Source organism: Lolium perenne, chromosome 1, assembly GCF_019359855.2.
Source record: "Lolium perenne isolate Kyuss_39 chromosome 1, Kyuss_2.0, whole genome shotgun sequence".
NCBI classification, from domain to species: domain Eukaryota; kingdom Viridiplantae; phylum Streptophyta; class Magnoliopsida; order Poales; family Poaceae; genus Lolium; species Lolium perenne.
Window position 1 is genome coordinate 38,508,143 of NC_067244.2, and position 20,946 is coordinate 38,529,088.

The 20,946-nt window shown below is 41.6% G+C and overlaps 3 long non-coding RNA genes across 5 annotated transcripts; 2 read left to right on the plus strand and 1 right to left on the minus strand.

Moving 5' to 3' along the window:
• Nucleotides 1-3,051: 3,051 nt before the first annotated feature.
• Nucleotides 3,052-15,384, minus strand: LOC127347065 (uncharacterized). 3 transcript variants are annotated; one of them, XR_011753148.1, is made up of 5 exons: nucleotides 15,353-15,384; nucleotides 14,241-14,297; nucleotides 14,045-14,141; nucleotides 13,326-13,479; nucleotides 3,052-3,422 (listed from the first exon to the last, which is right to left on the minus strand). It is a non-coding gene; the product is annotated as an uncharacterized lncRNA (long non-coding RNA). The 3 variants fall into 3 exon arrangements; XR_007879603.2 differs by lacking the exon at nucleotides 3,052-3,422 and having other exon boundaries at nucleotides 13,099-13,479; XR_007879605.2 differs by lacking the exons at nucleotides 3,052-3,422; nucleotides 13,326-13,479 and adding an exon at nucleotides 13,567-13,792.
• LOC127347043 (uncharacterized) lies at nucleotides 5,292-8,479 on the plus strand. Its single transcript, XR_011753141.1, has 5 exons — nucleotides 5,292-5,728; nucleotides 5,817-6,071; nucleotides 6,164-6,353; nucleotides 6,849-6,934; nucleotides 8,231-8,479. It is a non-coding gene; the product is annotated as an uncharacterized lncRNA (long non-coding RNA).
• On the plus strand, nucleotides 9,772-12,940 carry LOC139829979 (uncharacterized). The gene is made up of 5 exons (XR_007879600.2): nucleotides 9,772-10,206; nucleotides 10,295-10,549; nucleotides 10,646-10,835; nucleotides 11,331-11,416; nucleotides 12,716-12,940. It is a non-coding gene; the product is annotated as an uncharacterized lncRNA (long non-coding RNA).
• Nucleotides 15,385-20,946: the final 5,562 nt, after the last annotated feature.

Here is a 20,946-nt window from a genome sequence, read left to right on the forward strand (position 1 = left end):
AATAGTGGGATCTAGAGATCCATAATGGCTCCCACATATTCAACGATGACTTTAGTGATCGACTGAACCATTTACATACGATACCGATTCTCTTTGTCACGCGATATTTTACTTGTCCGAGGTTTGATCATCGGTATCTCTATACCTCGTTCAACCTCGTCTCATGACAAGTACTCTTTACTCGTACCGTGGTATGTGGTCTCTTATGAACCATTCATATGCTTGCAAGCTAATTAGACGACATTCCACCGAGAGGGCCCAGAGTATATCTATTCTTCATCGGGATGGACAAATCTCACTGTTGATCCATATGCCTCAACTCATACTTTCCAGATACTTAATCCCACCTTTATAACCACCCATTTACGCAGTGGCGTTTGATGTAATCAAAGTACCCTTCCAGTATAAGTGATTTACATGATCTCATGATCGAAGGACTAGGTAACTATGTATCGAAAGCTTATAGCAAATAACTTAATGACGTGATCTTATGCTACGCTTAATTGGGTGTGTCCATTATATCATTCACATAATGATATAACCTTGTTATTAATAACATCCAATGTTCATGATCATGAAACGATGATCATCTATTAATACACAAGCTAGTTATACAAGAGGCTTACTAGGGACTCCTTGTTGTTCACATAACACACATGTATCAATGTTTCGGTTAATACAATTATAGCATGGTATGTAAACTTTATCATAAACTAAAAGATATATTATAATAACCATTTTATTATTGCCTCTTGGGCATATCTCCAACAGTCTCCCATTTGCACTAGAGTCAATAATCTAGTTTACATTTATAAAGATATAACACCTTGGCCTTCCGGTGCTTTATCATATTTTGCTTACGGGATAGGTTTTAGTCAACGGACCTGACATGCTCAGAACCGTATGTATTTTGCAATTCATTTGCGTCGTCACGCATCACTCATTTTCCAAATGAGTCGGCATTTAAATATGTTTGGTCTTCTGGTGGAACCTTAATTCCGCGGTCTGAAATAAGTCACTAATATTGTCACACACAATATAGCTTCAAAGTTCTGACACTATCGAAACTACACCAAGTTCTCAAAGAACTTCTTGACTTAACATCCTCAGTCACTGTCAAAACAATGACATAATCTGCCTTTGTTTGTAGAATCCGTCACAATATTTAGAACTCATCTAAATCTAGCATAGACAACTTCTATCTCATTGTGCTACCTTTTAAACAATACTTAGCCTAATTGAGATTTGAATTTCATTTTTATATGTGACCAAACAAATATCAGTGCAACATCTTACAGCGATTTGTTTTGTCATTACCCCATACAAAAATATATATGTATCCTTGGTTCTTCGAAAGCACACAGGGATATTCTTACTGTTTTTCCAATGATCATCACATGAATCATTCTGGTATATGCCCCTAAATTTTCAGAGCACAGGACATCTGATTTTGTACATATTATTCGTGATCTATAATCACTCATGTGTTTTTACTCATCGAGTGTCAATTACACTCAAGTCTTGTATAAACCTTCGCATGAAAAGAACATATTCTTAATATTTCTATATTGAACTGCTTCAATATCCATTCTATGTACTTTGACTTAAACTTATTATGTGTTTCAATCTATCTTCATAGATCTTGACACTAAATATGTTTTAGTCCATATCCTTTCATTAAAGTTAATACTCAATGAAATCTTTTAATCAAGTATATAATTACATCATTTATAACCAACTATATGTCATCTATATAAAGTATTATAAATATGTCTCAGCGCTCCCACTTAATTTCTTGCAAATGCAAGCCTCTTCATCATCTCTGATGAAATAAAAAACTCTTTGACTATTTCATCTGGTGAAGATTCCAACTCCGCGATACTCACTTCATCCAATTGAAGTTTGTATACCTATCTAGTATTCCACGGACTAGCAAAACTCTTGGTTGTATCTTGTATACACCTTTAATACACACTTTTGATAAGTAATGTATTTTGCCATCCTACTAACATATCTCATAAAAGAAATATGTAGTGATTACTAGAATAATCCACATAGACTATAAGCATTGCTACGGAAGATCTAATCTTATCGTAGTCAACTTTTTTAAACTTTGTCGTAAACAACTTTTCGACAAGTCAAGCTTCTTCAAGGATATTCCATCCAAATCCATCAATTTTATAGATCCATTTACTTTCAAAAAGTATTCATCTATCTTAGATTTCATGGCATATAGCCATTTTAACAGAGTCAGGGCCCATCATAACTTCTTTGTTTGTAGTTGGTTTATCATTGTTCAAAATCAATCCTTTGTCCACAAATCATTTATTTGATCACAAAGTAAACCATACCTACAAGGTTCAATATGTACTTCGATCTCCATGGCTAAAACACTTTATAGTCATGGGAGCCATGATCGTCGTGACCGCTTCCGGAACCAATTTCCGATGCTGCGCTACTCTGATCATTATGCTCAGATTCATAAACCTTATCAAGTTCTATTGTCCTCCCACTCAAATACTTCGCTAGAAAACAATTTCTTGGAAATAATCAAATAACATTAACAAACACATTTGTCATTTATTTCATAGTGGTAAGAATTCCCAATCAATTCTTTGGGATAACCAACAAAGACATTCATCCGATTTTGGTAGTAAACTCTTAGACCAAAATTTAAAGAAAGGACTATTAGGGTTTACTAGTTGAATGCCCATGCGTTGCCACGAATAACCGTTTGATAAAAATATCGACAATTCAATGAAGAGTTGGTTTAGTTCCCATGAATCAAAAATGAGATGTGGCAATTTAAATAATGGATCCTTTTTTACTACTTTTGAGATTGAAACTGTCATGTTCTGTTTTCTGGATCAAACACACTTATTTTTTTTCTAATAAAAAATCTCTTAAATTAGTGAAGCAAGCTATTTAACACTTTTAATACTCAACATGGGATTTATAAGTCACGCAATTATTAACCTTTTGACAACACACCTCTTAGGCTTTGTAGCTAGTAGGGGGTTCTTTTCTGCCCCCTCTATAACACATGAGAAAAACAAAACAGATTAACACATCTAATAGAACATGAACATGTCAAAAAAGTGCATGGTCACGTCAAACACATCTAGAAGATCTGCGCAAAAGAAAACAGAACACAAGACTGGGTGCCAAACCTCTTAATCATCCGTCGATGCATTAAAAACATGAAAATGTACTGCTAAGACAAACATGAACAGAGAGCTGGACCAAATAGCAAGAAGCATCAGCGAACTTGCATTAGAGAAAACGAGAAATACATCAGCTCATGTCAGCAGTCACCGCGTGTGCCACCTCCAGGTCCGTGTTCGCCCCTCGCCCTGATGACCCTTCCTCCGTCAGTGCCGGCTTCATCTGAGCCCTCAACCTTCACCCTGCGACACATTGCCCTGTTCTCTTACACAATGAATTTAAGATTGTTATTCGACATGTAGTTCATATAATATGGTAAGTTCAACCATTCAAGAAATCAAATTAAATACTTCTGGTGTGAAGCAAATGAAAAATGCAGTTCCATTTGAAGGCAATAACAACAGTAGTTTTTATTTGTGCAAATAACAAATGTTTTACAGAGTATATATGACAATCAGTTTGGAAGTCTGCTTACATAGTACATACACAACCATCCATATGATATACTTAAGTTACATTGTTCACAATATGAGGCATGACGAGGATCATGAACAATAAGAAATTGTCCAAAATATGATTCCATATAAAACAAAACCAATATAGCCTAACAGCTGGGTGCCGATCAGTGTAGTTTACCGAAAAATAATAAGCACCTTGGTATCAGAGGAAGTGCATGCAGAATTGGCTAATTATTAATATCACCAATCTCTACAGATAAAACTTCATAAATTTATACACCGATTTTTTATGTCTGGAACTAACTGAATATTATTGCTATGCTAATTCTGACCGAGGCCAACTATCTATCTGTAACTCTGTAAGGCAACACGTGCATGCATAATATAGCAGCAATAACAACACTTTACATATACAAATATGTAAATTAATTGGTCAATGAGCTATTGTCATGAAGTATACTTACTAAGGACATGAATAACACTTAGTAATTGCAGAGTGCTAAGAAAGGAAAGTGTGCGCCATGGGAGAATCATGTATACTGATAAGAGTTTATACTAAACATTTTGGTAAACCATACATCATAAAAGAGGTAAGTATTGATCAAAGAAACATGGAGAATGGTCTACGCCTTTATGAATCACTGACTATGGACCACGTGCTAATTCTGAAAATAAGGATCATAAGTGCATTACGTGCTTTGTTTCATATAAGTGACCAACTATTGATTTATTCTCGACATAGCTTGTATCTATTCGTAATATAGCTGTCATCACTGTAGAAAAACAATCCATAACTCAAGTAATCATTTAAACATCTCTTGGTTTTCTTGGTCATAAAAAATAATTAAAGCTCTTGCTCCTCCTAGAGTCCCAGCTGGGGAAAAAATTACCAACATATTTCATCATTATGTAGGGTGAATTAAATATATCATTCTCTAAAACAAATGTTAAATGGAAAGTAGCTTACGAAAAGGTTGCAGTTTGCACTTGTTCTTACTTTCTTTCAAGGAATGGTGTCGCATGGAACGTAGCCTATGACTTCTGACCACAGTCACAAATAATAAGAAAATAACCGGTATAAATAGCAGCTGACCAGGGGAAAGGTTCAAATAGGAAGAACCATTTTCATTAGTAACTCGTTAAAACCACCTAAGTACACGGAGTGCAGATATCTATGCAGCATTGATATCCTTGAATACAAACTTTCTTGAGTTTTTAATAGTGATTATGAACATGTTAAGACTGAATGAAACAACAACACATTTTCACTATGAACTCTTCTTATTGGTGACATGGTGGTTGTAGCGGCCCAGGAAAACCCCATATTAGATTTGTTAGTTATTTTTCTTTTATGCATAATCATGGCATTTTATCACCTTCCATGTTTTAATAAAAACTATCAAGAAAATTAGTTTATTTAAACCCCTTCTTCTTTATCTTATTTTTAATAATAATAAAACCAAAATATTATTATTTTTGATATGTTGAAGAACTATTTCCAAATCTATTTCAAATATTTTCAAACATTCAAACTTGTTTTAAACCTTCCCTCTCCCCTCTTTGTTTTATTCTGAAAGTTCAGCAAGGAAAATAGAAATAGAGAAGCACAAACGGAAAACACAGGGAAAAGAGAAAGAAGCACTAGTCCATCTGGTTCACGTTCCTGTTTGGCCTCTTCCTCCTCTAGTTCACGCGAGAGGCGAGTGTCTGCTCACGTCACAGCACCACTAGCGCTACTTTCTCCTCCTCTTTAATCCCCAGAATCGAAGCCTCCTGCAAACCCTACCTCTCTTCCTCCCAGCCACGCCGCCACATGCTTTTCCCTCCTCGAAGCAAACAGAGAAGGCAGAAAACGAGGTTCAGACCACCGAGCACACCGTCACCTCGTCGCCATGGAGCTGCCGCTCTAGACCGCCCCTCATCGAGCAGAAGGCACCAGGATCTCCACGTCGTCGTCCTCACCATCCCTGTGCGAGGAATCAAGATGGGACTCAGTAATTCGAGCGCAAGGTCGCCGATTCCCCGCGCCGGTCGCCATGATTCTTCTTCGATTCTAACCGCCGCTGACCTTCCCCGGCCAGTCTGAGGCCTCCATCTCGATCATGGTGAGCGTGTGCTCCTCGCAGGCCTCTCGTTGTTCTCCATCCCCCTCTAATTTCGTTATGCCGGCGTTCACTGTCACTCTGCTCGCAGAAATTTGTCGCCGGCGACTCTCCGTTGAACCCTTGTCCCGGCGCCTACTCCACCACTCCCGTCCAGTCGTGGCGCACGCCCGACGCCCTCTTCTCCCTGGCCGTTCGCCCTCCGTCGTCGGGGCCATGCTCGACGCCATCTTCTCTCAGCCGTGCGTCCCCGCTGTTATGCATCTCCGTGAGGTAGAGGTGTCTCGGACAGTTAACTTGTCCAAAATCTGCAGCGGTCTGTACCTACTGAACATCTGAATTTCAGGTCAATTGTTTTCCTTTCGTTGGTTCGGCTGAGCTCCTTTGTTCAGATCCCCACAGCAGCCAATTAAATCCATCATCTTTCACTTTGTTCAGATCCCACACGCCTGGAGTTCTTTTCTACGCACGAGCCAAACAAAATCAGCTTTGCCAAAGCAGCTAGTGGCTACGGCCTTCTCTTCCCCTGTGGTATCAGGATCAGCTCTCAGTGTATGTGCTGCTTCTTGTCGCTGCTTCAGGCCAGGTTCCGGTCCAGTTTCGTTGCTCCTCTCCAACAGCGCTGCAGGTCCAGCATCAGCCTATTCTTATCACTTATCCCTGTTAATATTCCTTATTCTTTTATAAATCTGCCTATTCTCATAACTTTCAAACTACAAATCTAAATAAAACAAATGATGTATCAAATTTTATTAGAAAAATGCGAGGAATCTAAATATGACATCCATATGCTTCTTTGCATTTCGCATCAAGTCATGCCGTTGTAGTTTGCATCGCACCTAATAAATAAACGCGGAGTATTTTGGAATTACCGGATAAGAATTCCCTGCTCCGTTTAATATTGATTTAGCTCATCCGTGCCATGTCTTTGTCATGCTAATCAACATTTAATATTGTCGGTAGAAAAATAACTTGAACCTAATATTGGTTTGTTCGGGATTTCGATTCCGCTTAATATGGATAAGTTGCATCGCATCATGTTTGCCATGCCATGCATATCATATCATGATCATGCCGATTCTTCTGCCGTAGTAGTAAGATGTGCATCCGTTGGTTGTTGTAGCGCTTTGCTTCTTCCCGGATAGGATCGCGAAGTGGTGCGGTGAGATACGACAAGTTCTCCGGATATCCATCGGCAAGCTTTAACAGGCAAGCATTTTCCCCTATACTCCTGTCCCTGCAGGAGTCGCTCACCTATTTTATTTTGCCTTCTCCCTTATGCTATCCTTGAGTTGCGTTCTTGTCACGTGTCCTTTCCACTTGTTAACTCAAGCAGCCCATATTGCCTCCACCAACCTCCTATAACTATTGTTTGGTTATCGAGTCTGCCCTTGCGAGTCGTAGTGCATGCTAGTGTTGTTTTACCTTGTTACCGTTGTTGTTATCTTATCGGGTTATATGTTGGGAAGAGTTGATAATTGTTTAGCGGAGGCATCGGTGGGTCAGCTGCTTGTTTTGTGACGGCTCACTTGTGTTTCCTAAATATCTTAGGACCCTGAGTTCTTGTTATCTGTTCCGAGACTGAGCGCTCTAACCACACGTGGGTATGCTTACCGGGTCTCCCCTCGACCACTGCCGTAATCTACAGCCTTGTCCAGTGGCCACAACTAGTTTGGATGTTTGTTTTGTTTCTCCCGGGCGTGCAAGCTTGTTTCTTTGTGGTCAGATGATATGATGTTACTTTTGGGGAAGCCGTGAGTGCCTTGTAACCCCGTTGTCTCTTGCACGCTCGTAGGATGCGGTACGTATTGCTGAAGATGGATTCACCCTGCGGGCACTGTTTCCATCCGAAAGCCGTAGACGCAAACAGCTAAGTCCGCGTCGGAGTTTCGATCGGGCTCTGAAACGGGTTAAACTTAGTTAGGTGGCTTCCTGGACATTGTTGTAGTGAAGGAGAGTGCGTGTCGTGATATCCACATGTCGTAAGTGGGTTGATCGTGCGTGTGGGCACATTTGGGCACCCCTGCAGGGTTACAATCTTATCGATAAGCCGCGTCCGCGGTTATGGATGACTTGGAGCTGTATGACTCGACCATAGAAAACTTACACCTGTTGTTTCAATACTATTAACTTGCATAGTAAGATAGAACAACTTAAATAATAACTGGTTAAAACTTGACAACCGTGTGAGTGCCTTTGTAAGTACTTCTTTGCGAAGGGGGAAAGTATCGGCTGTGTTATGTTTGCAGAGTATAGAACTGTTAGTTTATGCGCTCTCATCTTCTCCGATTAGACGAATGTTGTAGAGTGTCTCTATAGGTTTTTTAGTGCTTGCCACGCCGCTTAACCCCACCATATTGCCTATGACGTTCCTCTTGCGTCCTCTAAGTCCCCTGCGTGCCTCAAGTACAAAGGACGACTGGTTGACGAATGCTTATACGTCTTGAAGTCTTGTTAAGTACGAACCCGTACTTATTGCTGCTTCTACGGGATATAACCGGGCAGGTATGAAGATATGTTCGAAGAAGACGACGTTAGCAAGGTTACCCTTCCGGCTTGGCCTGGGCAGGGTTATGGACGCCACTGTTTATCTTCAGGACTCTTAGTCCAATTTGTATCTTGTCCGTACTCGGATGTATTTGATCTTCTGTATGATTTGGATCTTTGTATTGTATATTTGTATCTTGACTCGTTGGAATCGTTGTTGTAATATATGTATCTTGTGGGCTCTATTGTAATCCTGTTGTAATGTTACCGCTCGTGTTAATTCCTCTGGCATCACGTGTGTGATTCGTCGCGCACGTCGTGTCGGAGGGCGTCTCTGAATCGATATCGTGCGGATTTCGGCGGGTTCGCTGGGATCCTCAGGATACCGGTTCCGGGGCGTCACAAGTTGGTATCAGAGCTCAGGTTGACGGTACCTCACAAGTTGGTATCAGAGCCTCAGGTTGACGGTACCCCACTAGTCCAGCCTGTAGGTTAACCTTGCAAACAGACGTTGTTATTGCAAAACTATTTTTTAAAATCCGTTGGATAGTTCTGATTAGCTCTGATTTTTCTCCTTACCTATATTCTTTCTCCTCTTACCTTTGCGAGTTTTGAGTCTTCTCTCTTATATGAGTCTCTGAGTCTTAGGTTCTGACGTGAGTTGGACGATCTTTGCCTTCACCTAATAGGTCCAATCTCTGAAGATTTCTGACAGAAGAACATCACCGGCGGCTAACCTTTGTCTTCTTTGTTGACGCCATCTCGGTTTATGTGATCCTTCCTCTATCTCTAGTGTTTTTTACCTCATGAACCTTCCTTGTCGATGTTTATCAAGATCGTCAATCTGTATTCCTGGAGTTGGTTGCACGATTCTCTTATTCATGCACAGAGTAATACTTTGAGTGCGGGATGGGCTGATCACCATACCGACTACTCTTATTACTCGCTCTTGTTACGATGAATTGGTGGATCCGTGTGACTGTTACTCCTTTCTTTGTTTCTCCGGAGTCCTCATCGTCATCGGAACAACGACTTCTTGTTAGTGGTGTCGCCCATCGGCATGGAGCAACAATTCTTGTTAGTGGTGTCGAGGAGATCGACACGTCGCCGGAAGATCCGATAGTTTAACCAACTCCCCCTTAGGTTGACGTGGAATCTCGGGGCGAGATTCCTTGTTAGTGGTGTCGATTGTAGCGGCCCAGGAAAACCCCATATTAGATTTGTTTGTTATTTTTCTTTTATGCATAATCATGGCATTTTATCACCTTCCATGTTTTAATAAAAACTATCAAGAAAATTAGTTTATTTAAACCCCTTCTTCTTTATCTTATTTTTAATAATAATAAAACCAAAATATTATTATTTTTGATATGTTGAAGAACTATTTCCAAATCTATTTCAAATATTTTCAAACATTCAAACTTGTTTTAAACCTTCCCTCTCCCCTCTTTGTTTTATTCTGAAAGTTCAGCAAGGAAAATAGAAATAGAGAAGCACAAACGGAAAACACAGGGAAAAGAGAAAGAAGCACTAGTCCATCTGGTTCACGTTCCTGTTTGGCCTCTTCCTCCTCTAGTTCACGCGAGAGGCGAGTGTCTGCTCACGTCACAGCACCACTAGCGCTACTTTCTCCTCCTCTTTAATCCCCAGAATCGAAGCCTCCTGCAAACCCTACCTCTCTTCCTCCCAGCCACGCCGCCACATGCTTTTCCCTCCTCGAAGCAAACAGAGAAGGCAGAAAACGAGGTTCAGACCACCGAGCACACCGTCACCTCGTCGCCATGGAGCTGCCGCTCTAGACCGCCCCTCATCGAGCAGAAGGCACCAGGATCTCCACGTCGTCGTCCTCACCATCCCTGTGCGAGGAATCAAGATGGGACTCAGTAATTCGAGCGCAAGGTCGCCGATTCCCCGCGCCGGTCGCCATGATTCTTCTTCGATTCTAACCGCCGCTGACCTTCCCCGGCCAGTCTGAGGCCTCCATCTCGATCATGGTGAGCGTGTGCTCCTCGCAGGCCTCTCGTTGTTCTCCATCCCCCTCTAATTTCGTTATGCCGGCGTTCACTGTCACTCTGCTCGCAGAAATTTGTCGCCGGCGACTCTCCGTTGAACCCTTGTCCCGGCGCCTACTCCACCACTCCCGTCCAGTCGTGGCGCACGCCCGACGCCCTCTTCTCCCTGGCCGTTCGCCCTCCGTCGTCGGGGCCATGCTCGACGCCATCTTCTCTCAGCCGTGCGTCCCCGCTGTTATGCATCTCCGTGAGGTAGAGGTGTCTCGGACAGTTAACTTGTCCAAAATCTGCAGCGGTCTGTACCTACTGAACATCTGAATTTCAGGTCAATTGTTTTCCTTTCGTTGGTTCGGCTGAGCTCCTTTGTTCAGATCCCCACAGCAGCCAATTAAATCCATCATCTTTCACTTTGTTTGTTCAGATCCCACACGCCTGGAGTTCTTTTCTACGCACGAGCCAAACAAAATCAGCTTTGCCAAAGCAGCTAGTGGCTACGGCCTTCTCTTCCCCTGTGGTATCAGGATCAGCTCTCAGTGTATGTGCTGCTTCTTGTCGCTGCTTCAGGCCAGGTTCCGGTCCAGTTTCGTTGCTCCTCTCCAACAGCGCTGCAGGTCCAGCATCAGCCTATTCTTATCACTTATCCCTGTTAATATTCCTTATTCTTTTATAAATCTGCCTATTCTCATAACTTTCAAACTACAAATCTAAATAAAACAAATGATGTATCAAATTTTATTAGAAAAATGCGAGGAATCTAAATATGACATCCATATGCTTCTTTGCATTTCGCATCAAGTCATGCCGTTGTAGTTTGCATCGCACCTAATAAATAAACGCGGAGTATTTTGGAATTACTGGATAAGAATTCCCTGCTCCGTTTAATATTGATTTAGCTCATCCGTGCCATGTCTTTGTCATGCTAATCAACATTTAATATTGTCGGTAGAAAAATAACTTGAACCTAATATTGGTTTGTTCGGGATTTCGATTCCGTTTAATATGGATAAGTTGCATCGCATCATGTTTGCCATGCCATGCATATCATATCATGATCATGCCGATTCTTCTGCCGTAGTAGTAAGATGTGCATCCGTTGGTTGTTGTAGCGCTTTGCTTCTTCCCGGATAGGATCGCGAAGTGGTGCGGTGAGATACGACAAGTTCTCCGGATATCCATCGGCAAGCTTTAACAGGCAAGCATTTTCCCCTATACTCCTGTCCCTGCAGGAGTCGCTCACCTATTTTATTTTGCCTTCTCCCTTATGCTATCCTTAAGTTGCGTTCTTGTCACGTGTCCTTTCCACTTGTTAACTCAAGCAGCCCATATTGCCTCCACCAACCTCCTATAACTATTGTTTGGTTATCGAGTCTGCCCTTGCGAATCGTAGTGCATGCTAGTGTGGTTTTACCTTGTTACCGTTGTTGTTATCTTATCGGGTTATATGTTGGGAAGAGTTGATAATTGTTTAGCGGAGACATCGGTGGGTCAGCTGCTTGTTTTGTGACGGCTCACTTGTGTTTCCTAAATATCTTAGGACCCTGAGTTCTTGTTATCTGTTCCGAGACTGAGCGCTCTAACCACACGTGGGTATGCTTACCGGGTCTCCCCTCGACCACTGCCGTAATCTACAGCCTTGTCCAGTGGCCACAACTAGTTTGGATGTTTGTTTTGTTTCTCCCGGGCGTGCAAGCTTGTTTCTTTGTGGTCAGATGATATGATGTTACTTTTGGGGAAGCCGTGAGTGCCTTGTAACCCCGTTGTCTCTTGCATGCTCGTAGGATGCGGTACGTATTGCTGAAGATGGATTCACCCTGCGGGCACTGTTTCCATCCGAAAGCCGTAGACGCAAACAGCTAAGTCCGCGTCGGAGTTTCGATCGGGCTCTGAAACGGGTTAAACTTAGTTAGGTGGCTTCCTGGATATTGTTGTTGTGAAGGAGAGTGCGTGTCGTGATATCCACCTGTCGTAAGTGGGTTGATCGTGCGTGTGGGCACATTTGGGCACCCCTGCAGGGTTACAATCTTATCGATAAGCCGCGTCCGCGGTTATGGACGACTTGGAGCTGTATGACTCGACCATAGAAAACTTACACCTGTTGTTTCAATACTATTAACTTGCATAGTAAGATAGAACAACTTAAATAATAACTGGTTAAAACTTGACAACCGTGTGAGTGCCTTTGTAAGTACTTCTTTGCGAAGGGGGAAAGTATCGGCTGTGTTATGTTTGCAGAGTATAGAACTGTTAGTTTATGCGCTCTCTCATCTTCTCTGAATAGACGAATGTTGTAGAGTGTCTCTATAGGTTTTTAGTGCTTGCGCGCTGCCGCTTAACCCCACCATATTGCCTATGACGTTCCTCTTGCGTCCTCTAAGTCCCCTGCGTGCCTCAAGTACAAAGGACGACTGGTTGACAAATGCTTATACGTCTTGAAGTCTTGTTAAGTACGAACCCGTACTTATTGCTGCTTCTACGGGATATAACCGGGCAGGTATGAAGATATGTTCGAAGAAGACGACGTTAGCAAGGTTACCCTTCCGGCTTGGCCTGGGCAGGGTTATGGACGCCACTGGTTATCTTCAGGACTCTTAGTCCAATTTGTATCTTGTCCGTACTCGGATGTATTTGATCTTCTGTATGATTTGGATCTTTGTATTGTATATTTGTATCTTGACTCGTTGGAGTCGTTGTTATAATATATGTATCTTGTGGGCTCTATTGTAATCCTGTTGTAATGTTACCGCTCGTGTTAATTCCTCTGGCATCACGTGTGTGATTCGTCGCGCACGTCGTGTCGGAGGGCGTCTCTGAATCGATATCGTGCGGATTTCGGCGAGTTCGCTGGGATCCTCAGGATACCGGTTCCGGGGCGTCACAGTGGTCTAAATACAAAGTATAGTGCAGGTAAGCCCTCCCTGTCCATGCAAAAGATGCAAACTTAAATTTCCAACCTTGCAGTACGTCCAAGAATTTATATGATGTTTTTCCGATCTTGTCAACGACAGGTAGAGAGCAACAACGAATATGATCTCATAATCAATATGAGACGCAATTACGGTATTGGCCTTGAATCTGGGAGTCAAAGCAAAGAAGAATCTTACCGGAGGCAGAGCGAGCAAGGCACAAGGTGCGATGGACAGCCTCATGACTCCTTGCAGTCACATAGGGCTGGTGCACATTGCCTCGCCGTACAGCCCTTTCTTATGTCGTAGTGTCGCATGCCGCCGTGCTCCTGGCCTAACACCGACCCTACATCTGAAGCAACCAAGAAACTTGAGTTCACTGAATATTGCATGAGATAAAATACATGTCGATGTGTCCCCACCCACCACCCCCCCCCCCCCCCCCGCTAGCCATCGGCTGCGCACTCATCAATCTCACTCGAGCCACCCCTTCCGATGTAATGTAAACTGGGCACCGCAAACGCACTACTGCAAGTTAGAATGAACAAAATTTGGAAGAAAAAAGGAACACAACTGATGAATCAACATCTCTCCTTGCCCGCTAGCCATCGGACGCGCACTCATCAATCTCACTCGAGCCACCCCTTCCGATGTCGAGACGACTCCTGGAAACAGTTCCTCCGTTAGGAAATAAGCTAGTGTCACGGATTTTTTCTAGATCGGATGTATCTACACACTAAAACACATCTAGATACATGCGAATTTAGACAAATATGCGACAATTATTTCCAAATGTAGGGAGTAATATAGGATCAACTGTAAACATAAGTTCCAATACAAATGAATCGAATTTCATTTGATAGAACTGTAGCTTTAAATTCAATTCATTGCAGACAGAGACAGATAAAGAATACCACCTCATTTTCCTGAATCAACTGGAAGTAGTCTCTTTTGATTAGACCTCCACTGCTGTATGTCTTTGCTACTGGATTTGATCCAGTCCGAATGAATAACCTGCAGTATCGTAAAAGTAGATCAACGATTTTCGCTCGAGTATTTAGCTGTTAGATCATGATTTTTTTCGAGCCTGACAGAGTAGTGTAGTAGTAGTACCTAGTGTAGTAGGAGAGGGCCTATTGACTTCTCAAAACAATCGTTTCTGGTCTGAAGCTGTTCCAAGAATATCAGACTCAAAGTGTAATTATTCGCAAAAAAAAGACTCAAAGTGCAATATTAGTGGTCTATAAGGAAAGGTACAAAACAACATAAACAAATTTGTTCTCAGAAGCGATAAAGAAAACTTGAAAAAATGAATTTTCTATACAAAGTGTAAACAGTTGTTGAATTCTATTTTCAGACGAACAAGTCGAATTATAATTTAAATCTCAGTGATGTTATTTCTATTATTCTTGTACCAAGTGGCCTCCTGGCGGTTAATTTCAGATGGAGAGGTTATTCGGTCTGTGCCTTATGCAGATATTTTGGCAGATTGCCAAGAATTTAAAGACCTTGTAAATGCCCATAAAGATACAATTGGTGTTTGAGACTTTAATGACAGTATAGCTCCTCAAAGAACTAAGGAAATGCCAAATAAAGGAGAGTGGAGACACATGGTATTCATGGAGCAGATATCGATTCTGTAAAGCCATCACCATCAGATCAACTGATCAACAAAGAAGAAAGAGAAACGGGGGATGCGGGTGTTAAGCCTTATATGCTTTGCCTACCCGAGAACTAAGGCTTCTTGTAACCCTCCTTTTATGTTACTTTCCACATTTACATAGCTGGGCAAATATCACAGAATACATGGATGGCTGCTAATGTCCAAAATCCTCATGTTAGTACGCTGAAGTTAACTTCTTTGTACATTATTGTCGGAACTTGAGCAATGTTCTTCTTGCTATCAAGATCTTCATCAGTCGTTGTTCTTGGGATCGAGGCATGAAGATCCTTCTTTTCCTAGTTACTCAGTTTGTTGTTCCATGCACCAACGTCCTCTTTTGATTCTATTCCAATAGGAATAATTCTTAGCCGGGTAAGAATTCTTAAACAAATGGCATATATGACAAACCTATGTTCTGATTTCTATTCAGAGATTTTCTTACGATGGTTTAACTCGTAAATGTTTAACAACACAACTGTAGCACCTCTACGGGTTTATTAAACTCAGAAAAAAAACAGGTTTGGAACTTGAACTGTAGGAGAGAGCTGATCAGCTGACCGACCTGCAATTTGTTGTGTGCCAAAGCACCGGGGGGGGGGGGGGGGGGGGGGGCCGGCCCTGTAACATCCACGAGGAGGGCGCCGAACAGAGCCACAGAGGGGACCAGGGCTGTCTCATCGACCTCGTACAACGACGGGTAGGGCGCGTACCTTCCTCTCAACTGGCAGCCCGCGCCGCCGCCGGGCCAGCACGCCCCCTCCCCGACGCCTTCTTCTTCTCCCGGACGCGCGAGCGTGCCTCTCCCCCTCCGGCTCTCCATAGCCACGCTCCATCCCCACCACGGCCGCGCCCGACGCTCGGCCCTCGCGCTCCTGCTTCTTCTCGCCTCCGCCACTATCTCGCTCACCACCAGCCTCCGCCGTCGACCAGACCGAGGCGGCGCTTGGGCAGCGCGCTCCCTATGGATTGGAACCGTAAAACGATAAGCAAGCCACGCACCAGGCCGAGGCAGAGGCGCGAGTCGCTACACAAGGATCCGGCGAGCTCCGCTGGGCCGGTGGTTTTCCCCTGTGGCGCGGCAGGATCTCCCCGGTGGTTAGAAATTCTAACGACGCGAAGACGGATGTATGGTCGTGGGAGTAGTGGGTCGTTAGGTGGGGAGGAGACCGTGCGTGGGGCATTGGGACCTCATGTGTGGTTGCTGTTTAACCGCGGTTTAATTCTTAATCCTGTTTTCGTTCGCGTTTTTTATTTGCCACAGCGGGTGAGGCGTAAACGGCGGGACGCAGCATGGACGACGTACCAACCAGCCATTCTACCACCTCTGGCCCTTTAATATAGTAGAGATACCCATGCCATAATTTGTATGGTGCCATTTCAACGGATCATGATGATGCTCTATTTAGTGTAAAAGCGGTAGTCTCTAAAGCATAATCCACAAAAATATAATGGCATTAATATTTTATCTCATCATTGACCCAACAAGATTTGGATACATCTCTCGGATACTTCATCATCACTATAATACTCCAAGAAACGTGAGTTTTAGAACAATTTCATAACTCTCTTAGATGTTTGCTAAAACTAGTAATTCAAATATTTGCACTATGATCCAATCATAGATATTTGACTTTTCTATTACGATGATTTCCACTTCATGCTGAAATTTATTTGAATCTATTCAAATATTTCAAACTTCTTCCTTATTGAATATATCCACATATATATACTCAATTTATTGTTTGAAGTTTTCATGAAGTAGAAGAATCTCCCGCACACAACTATGTCCAGTGAACCACATACATCATCATGTATGTTTTCACTAAGTTAGTTGTCCGTTCAACTCTTGGCCTATGAACGGTATTTTAGTCATTCTCTTTTAAGAAAAGATTTGCAAGCGCCAAATGATTTAAAAATCAAATGACTCCAATAATCCATTTGCATGGAGTTTCTTCATGCGTTCCTTTCCAATATGACATAAATGGCGGTTCCACAAATAAGTGGAATTCAAATCATTTGCCTTATGGCATTTTAGCATCAGTATTATGTGTGTGTGTTTCACCATTAAGATTTATAATAACTTATCCATCGTACATGGAGTTATGTCATAATTTGAACAACTCATTGTTTTCATTTGACCAGAGCAAAATAACAATTATTAAGTTCTTTATTATAAATTCTAAGGGCTAGATAGAATGCCAACGATGAACATAATAACACTTTATTTTTGTTCCAGACGTGCATTCCTATCATATTCCTTGTCAGTCACTTAGGCCATTGTATTCTTGTATTGCGTTGTTTTGTATGACACTTCATACCAACCAATATGGTACAAATACCCAAGAATTTCATTGTGTGACCAAACGAGTAATACAACCATAACATATATATCATTTATATACACCTGAGCTAGACTATCTAGTTTTTTTCTTTCTTTCTGCCAAAATATCTTTTGCAGTTTCTCTTTTAGCTTTCCTCATTATTCAGAAAAATACTTCAACATCATTAACTTCTAGGTTTGTTGGTCAAATACCAATAACCTTGAGGTTCTTACTTTGAAGTTCATCATCATATGACAAGTGTTCTATATTTCACTTAGTAACTTTGTAATATGATGACCAATTTCACTTATAATTTTATCCATTATATCATGACGACTTTCCGAGACCATGTCTGTGCATGCTAGGCTCGTAAAGTTTAACCTCAGTATTCGCATGTGCAAATCTGGCTTGCACCCGTTGTATGCACGCACACGTAGAATCTATAACACCCGATCATCACGTGATGCTTAGAAACGATGAGTCTTAGCAACGGTGCATACTAAGGACAATCACTTCATGGATATGCGAATATCGTTAGTGCCCCAATAGTTGGAGGATTGGGACGTCTTGCGTCTTCAACCTTCGTACATTCCCATAAAACTTATGAGTTTATGTAGTCTCACCAAATTATATTCTATCATCTTGCAATAAGGTCTTTAGATATCACATATATCTCATACCTTGATTATTTCTGAAAACTAAATTTTTAGCTCCTTTTTTTTCAAACAGATTTGAACTTCAAGTTTCACGGAGACAAGATAACTTTAGGTACTAATTGAAACCATAGTTCTATGAATCAACAATGTGAGGTTTACTAAAAGTTTGCAATAGGACTTAATCATTTCTTGATTCTTTAACAATACGGTACCAGTCCGTAAAGTTTCTTGTCAGACTTAACAGTATTTCTATCTCAATTATAAGACTAGCGCATGGTAGAAAACGGATGCCAATTCTAAAAGTTAATTCAAAATACTACTCAGACCATGTTTATGATAATTAGTTCATGTTTTAATCTAATTACTAATGAACTCCCACTTAATACAACATCCCTCATAGTTGTTAAGTGGTACATGATACGTCTCCAACGTATCCATAATTTCTGATGTTCCATGCTTGTTTTATGACAATACTTACATGTTTTGCTTGCACTTTATAATGTTTTTATGCGTTTTCTGGAACTAACCTATTAACAAGATGCCACAGTGCCAGTTCCTGTTTTCTGCTGTTTTTGGTTCCAGAAAGGCTGTTCGGGCAATATTCTCGGAATTGGACGAAATCAACGCCAAAGATCTTATTTTTCCCGGAAGGCTCCAGAACACCGAAGGGGAGTCGGAGGAGAGCCAGGGGGCCACCACACATGTGGGCCGCGCGGGCTACTCCCTGGCCGCGCCGGCCTGGTGTGGGGCCACCCTGTCGCCCCTCCTGCGCCGCCTCTTCGCCTATATAAGCCCTTTCGACCTAAAAACTCGATATCAATTGACGAAACTCCAGAAAGACTCCAGGGGCGCCGCCGCCATCGCGAAACTCCAATTCGGGGGACAGAATTCTCTGTTCCGGCACCCTGCCGGGACGGGGAAGTGCCCCCGGAAGCCATCTCCATCGACGCCACCGCCTCCATCATGCTCCGTGAGTAGTTCCCCCATGGACTACGAGTTCTAGCAGTAGCTAGTCGGTATTCTCTCCTCCATGTACTTCAATACAATGATCTCATGAGCTGCCTTACATGATTGAGATCCATCTGATGTAATCGGTGTTGTGTTTCTTGGGATCCGATGGATGATACATTATGATTAGTCTATCTATAAAGTTTGTGAAGTTATTGTTGCTGCAATCTTGTTATGCTTAATGCTTGTCACTAGGGCCCGAGTGGCATGATCTTAGATTTAGGCTCTATACTTATTGCTTAGATTGTATCTACAAGTTGTATGCACATGTCACTGTCCGGAACCAAAGGCCCCGAAGTGACAGAAATCGGGACAACCGGAGGGGATGGCGGTGATGTGAGGATCACATGTTTTCACCAAGTGTTAATGCTTTGCTCCAGTACTTTATTAAAAGGAGTACCTTAATATCCAGTAGATTCCCTTGAGGCCTGGCTGCCACCGGCTGGTAGGACAAAAGATGTTGTGCAAGTTTCTCATTGCGAGCACGTACGACTATATATGGAAAACATGCCTACATGATTAATGAATTGATGTTCTATCTTAATGCTTTGAATCCTATCAATTGCCCAACTGTAATTTGTTCACCCAACACTTGTCACTTATTGGAGAGTTACCACTAGTGTAGATCGCTGGGAACCCCGGTCCATCTCTCATCATTATATACTCGTTCTATATGTCATTGGAAGTAGTATCAACTATTTTCTGGTGCCATCGCCTCTGTGTTACTGCTGCTGTGTTACTATTACTATTGCTCTCATATTACTGCTGCTTTCACATCACCCCTGTTACTAGTGCTTTTCCAGGTGCAGCTGAATTGACAACTCAGTTGTTAAGGCTTATAAGTATTCTTTACCTCCCCTTGTGTCGAATCAATAAATTTGGGTTTTACTTCCCTCGAAGACTGCCGCGATCCCCTATACTTGTGGATTATCAAGACTGTTTTCTGGCGCCGTTGCTGGGGAGGCATAGCTCTACTCATAAGTTCACCTGGGGAGTACACTCTACCTCTCTCTCTGTTTTTATTTTCTTTTATTTTGTTTTGCTTAGTTTACTTTTATCTAGTTTATTTGTGCTTAGTTTATTTCTGTCTAGTGTTATTTTGCTTAGTTTCTTTTTGTCTTGTTTTATTTTTCTCATATACCCGAAAATCCATAAAAATTTGAAAAATCGAAAAATTAAAAACTGTTGCTATGGGAGAACCTACAACCTACTTGGAGCTTATAGAATATTATAATAATTATAGAGAATCAAGAACTGGTAAAGTAATGAGTGTTGTGATACAAAAATTGAACGCAATTGCTAAAATCTTGCTTAAACGCCATGATATAAACTGTTGCTCTCAACAGGACACTAAACATCTTAAATTTCAATGTGGCTTTAGTGAGGAATTTTTAATTAAGAACTATAATCGGAATAGCTATATTCATTTTGGGTTCGAAGAAGTAGAACAATTTGTCATATTTATGGGAGCCTCTGAGATAGAATCCTTCATGGTTGAGAATTATGAAACTTGTGTTGTTTGTAAGGACCTTAAAGGTTATGTCTCTTCTATCCTTAATTTTTGCAATGAAAGTTACACTGATAATCCTTATATCATTAATTATAAAGAGAGACTCATTAATGCACAAGAATGCACTCACAATTTGCAGGAACTTGTGGAAGAAGAAATTGATGAACCTGAAAGCTCATTGGATGAAAAAGAGGAGGAAATTGATGAACCTGAAAGCTCATTGGATGAAAAAGAAGAGGAAATTGATGAACAAAAGGAGGAAGAATGGATTAGCTACCCATGCCAACCTTCTAATGAGAGTAACTCTTTATCTCTTACATCATTTGATTGTCCTCCATGCTTACCGAAAGAGGTTGAATGTTATGTTCCTGTGGATTCTCTTGAAATATTACCTATGAGTAAAACTTGTGAGAATAATTATGCTACTGTTATTTATGATAATCCATGCTACTTTGATAAATCTTATGATAATGCTTTGTTTGTGGCTGATGTCGAAATGCATGGTACTAAAGAATTTTGCGTAGCAAATGTTTATGATAAAGCTCTTGATGATGGTCCTATGTTACTTGATAATATTAATTGTACTACTAATGAAAATGGGATTGGAGAGTTCTTGACTTTATCTATGAGTCCCATATCTCTTGAGATTGATCAATCATCA